At 39.3% G+C, this 14,096-nt stretch overlaps 1 protein-coding gene across 2 annotated transcripts in view; it reads left to right on the forward strand.

Annotated features, from left to right (window-relative positions):
• Window positions 1-14,096, forward strand: part of SV2C (synaptic vesicle glycoprotein 2C) — a 280,950-nt gene that overhangs the window by 40,009 nt on the left and 226,845 nt on the right. The gene's annotated exons all lie outside the window — the stretch shown is intronic.

Genomic DNA, 14,096 nt, shown 5'->3' on the forward strand with positions numbered 1-14,096 from the left:
TGCTTTTATCCTTATACAATGTATGCATGTATCAAAAGACCACATTGTACTCCATAAATGTGTACCATTATAATGTGTCAAAAATTTTAGAAAGAATCTACAAGCACATATTTCATAATTGTATATCATGTAGCATCTGGCAAATGTGACCATATACTCACAAAACAATGAGAGTGAAAAAGTCAAATAACATTTCTATTATGAAAATTGTTTTGACATCACAGATTTCTTGAATAGTCTTGGGGGTTTTCTGGGAATCCTCAGACCACACTTTGAGAACTACTACTATGGAAGATATGTTCACAGCCAAGAATTACTAAACTTGTGATAAAGTCCTCTCCTAGTTGAGATAGTGACTAACCCAACAAATGAGAAAATTCATACCCAAAGAGTTAGAGATAATAGACTTCAACTTGAAATGTATGGTGTGATCTAAATCAATCATATGCTTATGCATCTGCACAGTCTAAACATTATATAAAATTGCTGATTGTTAAGAATGGGCATCTCTGGGTGGCAGAAATACAAATGTTTTTTTATTTTCTTATTTATAACTTTCTGGATTTTTAAATTATTACTTTCCCCAAATTTTTATTGTGATAAAATACACATCACATAAAATTTACCACTTAACCATTTTTAAGTGTACATCACTGCTATTGAATATGTTCATAGTGTTGTGCAGCCATCACTACCATTCATCTCCATGACTCTTTTCATCTCATAAAACTGAAACTTAGTATCCATTAAATAAAAACTCCCTATTTCCCATTTCTCCCAGACCCTGGCAACCACCATTCTATATTCTGTCACTATTATTTTGAGTGCTCTAAGGATCTCATATAAATAGAATCATACAGTATTTGTCTTTTTGTGACTGGCTTATTTCATTTAGCATAGTAGATTCATCTATATTGAAGATGGCCAAATAGGAACAGCTCTAATCCGCAGGTCTCAGTGGCATCAATGCAGAAGGTGGGTGATTTCTGCATTTCCAACTGAGGTTCCCAACTCATCTCATTGGGGATGGTTAGACAGTGAGTAGAGCCCACAGAGGGTGAGCCAAAGCAGGGTGGGGTGTCACCTAACCCTGGAAGTGCAAGGGATCAGGGAACTCCCTCCCCTAGCCAAGGGAGGCCATGAGGGACTGTGCTGTGAGGAATGATGCATTCCAGCCCAGATACTATGCTTTTCCCACAGTCTTTGCAACCCGCAGAACAAGAGATTCCCTCAGGTGCCTACACCACCAGGCCCCTGAGTTTCAAACACAAAACTGGGTGGCCATTTGTGCAGATGCCGAGATAGCTGCAGGAGTTTTTTTCATACCCCAGTAGCGCCTGGAATGCCAGCAAGACAGAACCATTCACTACGCTGGAAAGGGGCTAAAGCCAGGGAGCCAAGTCATTTAGCTTAGTGGATTCCACCCCCACAGAGCCCAGCAAGCTAAGATCCACTGGCTTAAAGTTCTTGCTGCCAGCACAACAGTCTGAAGTCAACCTGGGATGCTCAATGGTGAAGGGGTGTTCACCATTACTGAGGCTTGAGTAGACGATTTTTCTCTCACAGCATAAACAAAGAGGCCTGGAAGTTTGAACTGGTTATGTAAACCACCACAGTGCAGCAAAGCTACTATAGCCAGACTGTGTCTCTAGATTCCTCCTCTCTGGGCAGGGCATTTCTGAAAGAAAGGCAGCAGCAGCCCCAGCCAGGAGTTTATAGATAAAACTTCCATCTCCCAGGGAGAGAGCACCTGGGAGAAGGGGTGGTTATAGGTGCAGCTTCAGCAGACTTAAACGTTCCTGACTGCCAGCTCTGAAGAGAACAGCAGATCTCCCAGCACAGTGCTCGAACTCTGCTAAGGGACAGAATGCCTCCTCAAGTGGGTCCCTGACATCCATGCCTCCTGACTGGGAGACACCTCCCAGCTGGTGTTGACAGACACCTCATACAGAAGAGCTCCCTCTGGCATTTGGCAGGTACCCCTCTGGGACAAAGATTCCAGAGGAAGGAACAGGCAGCAATCTTTGTTGTTCTGCAGCCCCCACTGGTAATTCCCAGGCAAACAGGGTCTGCAGTGGACCTCCAGCAAACTCCAGCAGACCCACAGCAGAGGGGCCTGACTGTTAGAAGGAAAACTAACAAACAGAAAAAAAATGACATCAACATCAACAAAAAGAATGTCCACACAAAACCCCATCCGACAGTTACTAACATCAAAGACCAAAGGTAGATAAATCCACAAAGATGAGGAAAAACCAGTACAAAAAAGACTGAAAATTCCAAAAACCAGAAAGCCTGTTGTCCTCCAAAAAACCACACTTCTTGCCAACAAAGGAACAATACCGGATGGAGAATGAGTTTGATGAATTGACAGAAATAGACTTTGGAAGGTGAATAATAACAAACTCCTCTGAGCTAAAGGAGCATATTCTAACCCAATGCAAGGAAGCTAAGAGCCCTGAAAAAAGGTTAGTTGAATTTCTAACTAGAACAACCAGTTTAGAGAAGAACATAAATGACTTGATGGAGCTGAAAAATGCAGCACGAGAACTTCATGAAGCATACACAAATATCAATAGCCAAATTGATCAAGTGGGAGAAAGGATATTTGAGATTGAAGATCAACTTAATGAAATAAAGTATGAAGACAAGATCAGAGAACAAAGAAAGATAATGAATGAACAAAGCCTCCAAGGAATATGGAACTATGTGAAAAGCCCAAACCTACATTTGATTGGTGTACCTGAAAGTAACAGGGAGAATGGAACCAATTTGGAAAACACTCTTCAGGATTATTATCCAGGAGAACTTCTCCAACCTAGCAAGACAGGCCAACATTCAAATTCAGGATATACAGAGAACACCACAAAGATACTCTTTGAGAAGAGTAACCCCGAGACACATAATCGTCAGATTCACTAAGGTTGAAATGAAGGAAAATATGTTAAGGGCAGCCAGAGAGAAAGGTCAGATTACCCACAAAGGGAAGCCCAAAAGACTAACAGCAAATCTCTCTGCAGAAACCCTACAAGCTAGGAAAGAGTGGGAGCCAATATTCAACATTCTTAAAGAAAAGAATTTTCAACCAAGAATTTCATATCCAGCCAAACTAAGCTTCATAAGTGAAGGAGAAATAAAATCCTTTATAGACAAGCAAATGTTGACATATTTTGTCACCATCAGGCCTGCCTTAAAGAGCTCCTGAAGAAAGCAGTAAATATGGAAAGGAAAAACAGTTACCAGCCACTGCAAAAGCATACCAAATTGTAAATACCATCAACACTATGAAAAAACTGCATCAACTAATAGGCGAAATAACCAGCTAGCATCATAATGACAGGATTAAATTTATACATAACAATATTAACCTTAAATGTAAATGGGCTAAATGCCCCAATTAAAAGAAAGACTGGCGAATTGGATAGAGTCAACACCCATTGGTGTGCTGTATTCAGAAGACCCATTTCACATGCAAAGACACATAGGCTCAAAATAAAGAATGGAGAAATATTTACCAAGCAAATGGAAAGCAGAAAAAGAAGCAGGCCTTGCAATCCTAGTCTCTAATAAAACAGACTTGAAACCAACAAATATCAAAAACGACAAAGAAGGGCATTACATAATGGCAAAGGGATCAATACAACAAGAAGAATTAACTATCTTAAATATATATGCATTCAATACAGGAGCAACCAGATTCACAAAGCAAGGTCTTAGAGACCTACAAAAAGACTTAGACTCCCACACAATAATATTGGGGACTTTAACACCCCACTGTCAATATTAGACAGATCAATGAGATGGAAAATTAACAAGGATATTCAGGACTTGAACTCAGCTCTGGACCAAGCAGACCTAATAAACATCTACAGAACTCTCCACCCCAAATCAGCAGAATATACATTCTTCTCAGCATCACATTTCACTTATTCTAAAATTGACCACATAATTGGAAGTAAAACATTCCTCAGCAAATGCAAAATAATGGAAATCATAACAAACAGTCTCTCAGACCACAGTACAATCAAATTAGAACTCGGGATTAAGAAACCCACTCAAAATTTCACAACTACATGGAAACCAAACAACCTGCTCCTGAATGACTACTGGGTAAATAATAAAATGAAGGAAGAAATAAATAATTCTTTGAAACCAGTAAGAACAAAGAGACAACATACCAGAATCTCTGGGACACTACAGGGAAATTTATAGCACTAACTGTCCACAGGAGAAAACAGGAAGGATCTCAGATCGACACCTTAACATCACAATTAAAAGAACAAGAGAAGCAAGAGCAAACAAATCCAAAAGCTAGCAGAAGACAAGAAATAAATAAGATCAGAGCAGAACTGGAGGAGATAGAGACGTGAAAAATTCTTCAAAAGATCAATGAATCCAGGAGCTGGTTTTTGAAAAGATTAACAAATTAGATAGACCACTAACCAGACTAATAAAGAAGAAGAGAGAGAAGAATCAAATGGACACAATAAAAAAATGATAAAAGGGATATCACCACTGGTCCCACAGAAATACGAATTACCATCAGAGAATACTATAAACACCTCTACACAATAAACTAGAAAATATAGAAGAAATGGATAAATTCCTGGAAACATACACCCTCCCAAGACTAAACAAGGAAGAAGTTGAATCCCTGAATAGACCAACAACAAGTTCTGAAATTGAGGTAGCAATTAATACCTTGCCAACCACAAAAAGCCCAGGACCAGATGGATTCACAGCTGAATTCTATCAGAGTTACAAAGAGGAGCTGGTACCATTCCTTCTGAAACTATCCCAAACAATAGAAAAAGGGGGACTTCTCCCTAACTCATTTTATGAGGCCAGCATCATTCTGATACAAAAATCTGGCAGAAGCACAACAAGAAAAGAAAAATTCAGGCCAATATCCCTGATGTACATCCATGTGAAAATCCTCAGTAAAATTCTGGCAAACTGAATCCAGCAACATGTCAAAAAGCTTATCCACCACAATCAAGTTGGCTTCATCCCTGGGATGCAAGGCTGGTTCAATGTACACAAATCAATAAATATAATCCATCATATAAAAAGAACCAATAACAAAAACCACATGATTATCTCAATACATAGAGAAAAGGCTTTCAGTAAAATTCAACACCTCCTCATGCTAAAAACTCTCAATAAACTAGGTATTGATGGAATGTATCTCAGAATAAGAGCTGTTTATGACAGACCCACAACCAATATCATACTGAATGGGCAAAAGCTGGAAGCATTCCCTTTGAAAACAAGCACAAGACAAGGATGCCCTCTCTCACCACTTCTATTCAACATAGTATTGGAAGTTCTGGCCAGTGCAATCAGGCAAGAGAAAGAAAGAGTATTCAAATAGGAAGATAGGAAGTCAAATTGTCCCCGTTTGCAGATGACATGATTGTATATTTTCTAAATATACATCATCTCAGCCCAAAATCTCCTTAAGCTGATAAGCAACTTCAGCAAAGTCTCAGGATAAAAAATCAATGTACAGAAATCACAAGCATTCCTATACACGAATAACAGACAGAGCCAAATCATGTGTGAACTTCCATTTACAATTGCTACAAAGAGAATAAAATACCTAGGAATATAGCTTACAAGGGACGTGAAGGACCTCTTCAAGGTCCTACAAACCACTGCTCAAGGAAATAAGAGAGGACACAAACAAATGGATAAACACTTCATCGTCATGGATGGGAAGAATCAATATGAAAATGGCCATACTCCCCAAAGTAATTTATAGATTCAATGCTGTCCCCATTAAACTACCATTGACATCTTCATAGAATTAGAAAAAAACTACTTTAAATTTTATATGGAACCAAAAAAGAGCCCATATAGCCAAGACAATCCTAAGCAAAAAGAATAAAACTGGAGGCATCACACTACCTAACTTGAGACTATACTACAAGGCTACAATAACCAAAACAGCATGGTATTGGTACCAAAACAGATATATAGACTAATGGAACAAAACAGAGGCCTCAGAAATAACAACACACATCTACAACCATCTGATCCTTGACAAACCTGAAAAAAACAAGCAATGGGGAAAGGATTCCCTATTTAATAAATGGTGTTGGGAAAACTGGCTAGCCATATGCAGAAAGCTGAAATTAGATCCCTTTCTTAAACCTTATACCTAAATTAATTCCAAATGGATTAAAGACTTAAATGTAAGATCTAACAACATAAAAACCCTAGAAGAAAACCTAGGCAATACCATTCAGGACATAGGTATGGGCAAAGACTTCATGACTAAAACACCAAAAGCAATGGCAACAAAAGTCAGAATTGACAAATGGGATCTAATTAAATTAAAGAGCTTCTGCACAGAAAAAGAAACTATCATTAGAGTATACCAGCAACCAACAGAATGGGAAAAAATTTTCGCAATCTATCCATCTGACAAAGGGCTAATATCCAGAACCTACAAGGAACTTAAACAAATTTACAAGAAAAAAACATCAAAAAGTGGGCGAAGGATATGAACAGACACTTCTCAAAAGAAGACATTTATGCAGCCAACAAACATGAAAAAAAGCTCATCACCACTGGTCGTTAGAGAAATGCAAATCAAAACCACAATGAGATACCATCTTATGCAAGTTAGAATGGTGATCATTAAAAAGTCAGAAAACAACAGATGCTGGGGAGGGTGTGGAGAAATAAGAATGCTTTTACACTGTTGGTGGGAGTGTAAATTAGTTCAACTATTGTGGAAGACAGTGTGGCAATTCCTCAAGGATCTAGAAGCAGAAATTCCATTTGACCCAGCAATCACATTACTGGGTATATACACCCAAAGGATTATAAATCATTCTACTATAAAGACACATGCACATGTATGTTTATTGCAGCACTATTCACAATAGCAAAGACTTGAAACCAACCTAAATGCCCATCAATAATAGACTGGATAAAGAAAATGTGGCATATATATACCATGGAATAATATGCAGCCATAAAAATGGATGAGTTCATGTCCTTTGCAGGGACGTGAATGAAGCTGGAAACCATCATTCTCAGCAAACTACACAGGGACAGAAAACTGAACACCACATATTCTCACACATAAGTGGGAGCTGAACAACGAGCACATATGGACACAGGGAGGGGAACATCACACACCAGGGCCTGTTGAGGGGGTTGGAGGGCTAGGGGAGGTATAGCATTAGGAGAAATACCTAATGTAGATGAGTTGATGGGTGCAGCAAACCACCATGGCACGTATATACCTATGTAACAAACCTGCATGTTCTGTACATGTATCCCAGAACTTAAAATATAATTTAAAAAAGGAATCATCTATATTATAGCATGTTTCAGAATTTCTTTCCTTTTTAAGGCTGAATAATATTCTATTGTGTGTGTATACCACATTTTGCCTATCCATTCATTGGTCAGTGGACCAATGGGTTGCTTCCATGATTGAGCTACTGTGAATAACAGTGTTAGGATCACAGATGCATAAATATCTTTTCCAGAATCTGCTTCAATTTTTTGTGTGTATACCCAGAAGTGGAATTGCTAGATCATATGGTCATTCTATTTTTATGTTTTTAGGAACTGCCACACCATTTTTCACAGAGGCTGTAGCATTGGTACTCCCACCAACAGTGCACAATGGCTCCACATCCCGCCAACACTTGTTATTTTGTTATTTTGTTTGTTTGGTTGATTTTTGCTAGTAGCCATCCAAATTGTATGAGCTGGTCCAGTTCTGTTTTAAATAAGCATGCTTTGGTTTTGTAGTCTGAAAGAAAGATTCTGTACTAAATTGAATTCAATTATTTCTTCAAAGAAGAATACTGCCCACTTTGACTCCCTTAAGGATATTTCTGGGACCTTCAGAAAAGTTTATATACGCAAACAGGTTTGTCATTTGTGTGAGGGCTTTAGATTTCACTGCTCTGGGGTTTTTTGAAATTTGGACAACTGCTGAGGTCAAGTTTACCCTGGTTTAGGAGATCTATTCCTCACAGAGCAAATTAACTGTGTCAAAATTGCATAAAAATGAATGTTAATATACTTAAACCTTCCAGGCTCTTTGAATAACTTATTACTTTAAAAATATACAGATATGCTAAATACTTTCTATTTTTAAAGCAAGTCTGTTTAAAAATCATAAGCAATCACATTTGGAAAACTTCATTTCAGTTTTTGATAGACTTAAAAGAAGTACCATATGTTATTTTAGAAATATTATTTTAATGTAGATTTTCTGCCTTTTATCCTGCTTCCTTCAATTAATTCTAATTAGTGTTATGGTATTTTATAATAGAGACATTAGAATTTAAAGAATTTTAGTATTCATCTTAATACAGTATTTCCATAAAGTGTGAAATGAGAACTGCTCACTGGTGTCATGTTGAGGGCGGGGAATTCTGTTATTAGGAAAGTTTGGGAATGGTTGGGTAACAAATTAAAGCAGCGTTCTTTATAACAGGCTTTGTACTGTAACCCTCCTACTCATATTTCACATGAAGTATGAGACAGAAACTTCCAATATTTATGTGACCGTCAAACCTTGTCCTCTCAGAGAACTTATAGGACCACATGTTGCATATTGCGCTTTGGGGAACTGCTGATCCAGACAACTGCCTGATAAAGAAAGCTGGGGAGCTAAGAGTTGGCCCCTTATGGGGCTTGAGTCCTCATTTAATAACATTGCTTTAAGGCCAGTTACGGTGGCTCACACCCGTAATCCCAGCACATTCGGAGGCTGGGGTAGGAGGACTGCTTGAGCACAAGAGGTCTAGACCAGCCGGGAGATATAGAAAGACCTGGCTATCATTAGCCGGGCATGATGGTGCATACCTGTAGTCCCAGCTACTCAGGAGGCTGAGGTGCGAGGATCGGTTGAGCCTGGGAAGTTGAAGCTGCAGTGAGTCATGATCACACCACAGCACTCCAGCCTGGGTGAAAGAGTGAGGCCCTGTCTCAAAAAAATAAACAAAAAAACCAATAACATTACTTTATGGTGTTTTATTTTACTAGGTTCCTGTTTTCAGGAAACTTACATATATTGATGAGCATAATGGAAAGCAAGATTGAATGCCAGGAGGAAACCAGCTACACTTAGCTTGCAAGATATAATTAGGCTAAACAATAAAGAAAGGAAATCATTTCATGAAGAAGGTGGTTTATGAACTGCACCTTAAAGAATGAGAATGTCTGCATACAGGTAGTTTAGAGGGTTGGAGGGAAAGAGGCATCTTTAAATAATAAACACTTAACGTCAGAGATCTGGACAGGCTGGGATGATGGGTCAGTTTCTATTTCTTCATCTCAACAATGTGCTCAGTGTGGAAAGCTTCATGGAAAGTTCCCCACTCAACCCCACCCCACTCCAGAAGGAGTCCTGTGTAGCCCAGCGTGCCTGACTTGGGAGGGCAGTGTGGCATCAGGGATAAAGTTGGGCACAGTTGTTCAGTCAGCTGGCAGTTGTTCACCATCTGTCTTCTGTGTTGAATGTCTCCTTTAGTTCCAAGCTTAAGAGGGGAAGAGGGCTGTTATGAGCCCCTCTGCCCAATCCCAGCACACTACATATCTACAAGAACTTTAGAAGATCACGAGTCTACTGGCATGGAGGCTGTCTTCTAGACACCTGTGCTGTTTCAGATCCCTATTTCCATCACAGGCTCCCATTTCCACCAAAACTAGCAGATGTAGTGGGTATGTGGTTGGGCTCTGAAGTAGCATTGCATAGGTTTGCATTGTTACTGGGCAGGTTTCAGTTTTCTTATCTGTGAAGTGGGGATTTTAAAAGTACCTCCCCCATACAATGTTTGTGAGCGTTATTGTGTGATAATGCATCTGCAGTGCTGGGCACATGGCTGACAGAATAATGAATTAACCATTATTGTTGCTATCATTACTCTGTCAGCACACAATGGCTTTAAAGCTGCATAAATACGGTTGTTAGAAAAATGGACTCTCCCAGCCTCCAGAAGATTCTAGAACATTTTGGGGAGGAGGAGCTATCTATGATCTTTTGCTTGATGGTGGTGATGAGGAGTAAAGCAAAGGAAAGACGGCATGTTTGCGTGGTGTGGGAAAACACCAAGAGAAACATCTGTGTGTGTGGGTTGTGTAGGGTGGGAACTTGTGTAGGAAAGTTTTAAAATAGCACTTAGTGGTATCGGATATGTGTGTTTGTCATGAACCATCAAAGGAGCAAAAAGGAAACAAAAACTGTGTTTTGCCAGAATAATGCTCATATGTATAATTCTTTATATTTTACGTATTTGTGCAAAATATCACACACAATGATTGTGCATATCATTGGCTATATCAGATTCACTTTGCTGTGAACATTATTTAACAGTCACTTCTATAAATGCAGTTTTTAATCAACTACGTGTCCTGTAGCTTAGTATGATGAGTACACCATCTAAACAAGTATTTATCAAGTACTTATTACAGGAGATACTGTTAATGCCCTGGGTCCCTGGACCCTTTTCATCATCTCTGTGCTCTCCCCACCTGGCTTCAGTGTGCCTTTGCTTTACTTGGCCAGCACCTGTAGCTCTTCAGAGGACTGCCCTCAGGCTACTGGAACTGCCTTGCCTTTTGATGCGGAGAACAGGAAGCTCCTACATTCCACCATTGCCCTCAGGAGCCCTCAACCAACAGTTGGCATGGGGTTATGAAAGCTCAGCACCTTTGCCCTGGGTGGGGAAGATTCCGAGGCATAATTTATACTCCAGAGTTTCTGAAGCTTGCTCCATGGCCCAATACCTAAAATTGCAGCCCTGCTTCCATCGCCCCCTCCCTGCCCTGCTCTCTGACTCCCTTACTCTTTGATAAATGCTTTGCAGCTGACTCCTTATGGCTAGGTCTGTTCCTGGGGAAACTGAATTGAAACCACTGAATATATGTCAGATTCTGTCTTAAAACTGGTGTAAACAACTCATTTAATGCTCAGGACACTGGAAGGTGGTTATGATTCCCCTTATTTCATGGAGAAGGAAATTGACTTGAGTAAACGAGAAGCATCATGTACTTAATCAAAGGTTGTTAGAGTTTCATTGCTTTGCCTGCTTTCCTGCCGTCCTGGACCACTGATGTCTTATTTAACTGGGTTATATTATCTTTTGAAGTACAGCCGCCATCCTAGGGTAGTTGATTGGAACAAACAAGACCACATTTTAAAATTATTATTCATATAAAGCTCATAGTTGATGAAAGGTCTCACAACAATCTCTTTAGTTCAGAATGTAAAAGACAATTTAGAGAAGAGGTTATAAAACCATTTTAGTGTAGGGTAAAAGAGTTACTGGAATACTGGAATGACTAGGAAGAAGGCCACTGCAGTTAAAAGACCTCAGTGAGACCACTGTGTGAGGCAGATGAAGATAAAGGGTAAGGCTTTGGGGTCAGACACATCTGAGCTTGAGTCTGGCCTCTCCTCTAACAAGCTTTGTGACTTTTAGCTAGTTATTTAATCTCCCTGAGCCTAATTTTTCATCTGTAAAATGGAGGACTATAATGTCTATTTTGTAGGATTGAAGTAAAGATTAAATAACAGAATAAAAGGACATACAGGAAGTTTTGAGCACAGTGCTTCACATATCGTAAGCACCAAATCAAGGTGGTTTGTTTTGTTTTGCTTTTCATTGAAATGAAGTCCGGCACATATTGTGTGGCATAACTCGGTAATTTATTCGAGAAACAAAAGTAAACATGGATGATGCTATAAACAGCTGCTCGCGGACCTTCTTATAGGCCACACCTGGTATGTAGGCCCCACCCCTGAGAATTGCTGCTTTATTTCAGGCATGGCCTTCCCATGTGGATATCAGTCTGCCATTTTCCTGGCAATATCTGGAATGAGCCATGCTTTTTACATTTTTCCATTTACCAGAGAGCAGTAACAGCCATAGAATTATAACTCTGCCCTGAATAATCTGTCCCCTAGTCAAACATCTTGCACATATTCCAGGATGGCTTTATAAGGATAGTACAAACTTGGAGTTTTGGTTTAACTCTGTATTTTGAAATTATTGTATATTCACATGCAGTTGTAAGTAATAATTCAGAGAGACCCCTGTACCCTTCACCAGCTTACCCCAGTGGTACTATCTACAAACATCTAATTTTAAAGGGAATTTTTGAATAAGTATTCATAGTTCTCATTTATGAAAGAGCACAGAAAAATCTCCTTTGCTTTAGTATGACTACAAACTAAAAGAACAAGTCTCTTCCCTCAAAAAACTTACCTGAGCTTCGATTTGGGGGATGAGAAATCTTGAGATACAAAAAGAGAACTTATATGTGCACATGCTTTGTTTTGCCCCAGAATTAAAACTAAGATCTCTACAAGGATGTTTTCAAACTTGGAATGTTTAATTGTAAAATTCTTATTTTATGTCTCATTGCTCAAGTGCTTAGATTACTCAGGGGGTTAGAATTATCCACATTTCCAGTCATAACCGTGACATTTAAGACATCATACCTCTTGCCTCTAACAGAGGTGGCTCTTATACGAGGACCTGTTTAGGGAGGAAAGCCCTGTAAAGCATGTGGTAAGGATACCTGTGGCTGAGAACAAAAGCAGAAAAGCCAAATGCAGTCAGTTGATGTACATTTCCTTAGAAACAGCTATGGCAGAGGCTTTCCATTATGAAAGGCACTGGGGTAGTGCCGTAGGGTCGTTCAGATTCTGCTTTCAACTAAGAGGTCTTTGGAGCTCACTTAATGGTGTTTCTGGGGCTGATTATGTACAGGAAGCAGCTGTGTACAGTGTCTGATATGATCATCTGTTCTATGGATAGGATGGCGGTTTATTTTATTTATTGCGTGAAATACTCTGATTTTACTAATTTTTAAAGTAGGAAATGTCTCTCAATTTCCAACTCCATCATCATCCTCCCTGCCCCTTTTCCCTGACTTCTTGAGTTTCTGAGCATCCCATCCTCAGCCTCTTTTCTCACCACCTTCCCATCTTTTCTTATTGTTCTCGTGGATTCTCCCATCTCACTCTTCTTCCCTTTCTCTTCCTCTCAGTTCTCCAAAAATAAATAAAATAAAAAAGAGGGAGAACAAACAGAAAAATAATTTACCAAAACATTTGTTTGGTTAAAAACCTTGCAATCATGTGTTTATTTTAATTTCTTTTATCATCTTCCAAAATGCACGCCTGTGAGAGCCGTACTCTTGTTTGCCTACTGGGCATTTGTAGACATTCAGCGGGAATGAAGCATGGTCCATTTACAAACAAACATCTGTTTGTCTTTATTTCTGGGTTTGGTTGTGCTATTTGGATGAGTATTAAATGTATGTTAGTAATTGCCACTTTAAATATTTTAAACTAGGTACAAAAAGAGAAGGTAGAAATGACGATTATATAAATCAATGTTTGGAATGCTGCCATAGCATAAGGCTTGAGGAGTTAATGATGGGGGAGAAAGACTTTTTTAACCTCTATATCATCTATGTACAAGGATGAACCTGACAATGGCTCACAAACCACCAGAAGAGACAGCTGAGTGGACAAATAGAATATAAGTTACCATGAGGTCAGCCCGAATTTAAGGAACCAAGGCATGGGGGTGCTATCAGTGAAAAAGAAAACCAAATGACAGGTCATGGAAGGCTTCAGACTTTACTACCAAAACAGCAGCTAAGCAGAGTGGCAGTAGGAGGAGGTGGAAAGGAGGAAGAGAAAGTATGTGTGTAGTGGGTATCCAGAGATGAAGAAAATACAAGTAGGGTTGTAACAGTACATCACATGGAGCTTACCTGTTCCTGATGACCTGGGGCTAGTTTCTGAAAGGGCAGACTCCTCCCACCAAACAAGCCATATGTTTTAATTCAATATCAAATGTATCTGTAAAATCATTTGATGAACTCTGCCAATCCTATGGATATGACACAATGCTAGGGGAATATATTCACTGTCAGTTTGGCATGGCATGGGAGTCTGTTATCATTTGCTGAAGGAAACACAATGTTAAGTAGGGGGAAATGCAGTCTTACAAATATAGCAACAGTTTGATAGAAATTGTATATGGGGCTGCTTGCTTTTCAATGTGAGGAAATAGGCCCAGTAGGATTCTTCTGATACTCTG

This window comes from Aotus nancymaae, unplaced genomic scaffold (assembly GCF_030222135.1).
Source record: "Aotus nancymaae isolate 86718 unplaced genomic scaffold, 86718_ANA_hifiasm-v0.15.2.pri h1tg000014l, whole genome shotgun sequence".
In the NCBI taxonomy this organism is placed as follows: Eukaryota; Metazoa; Chordata; class Mammalia; order Primates; family Aotidae; genus Aotus; species Aotus nancymaae.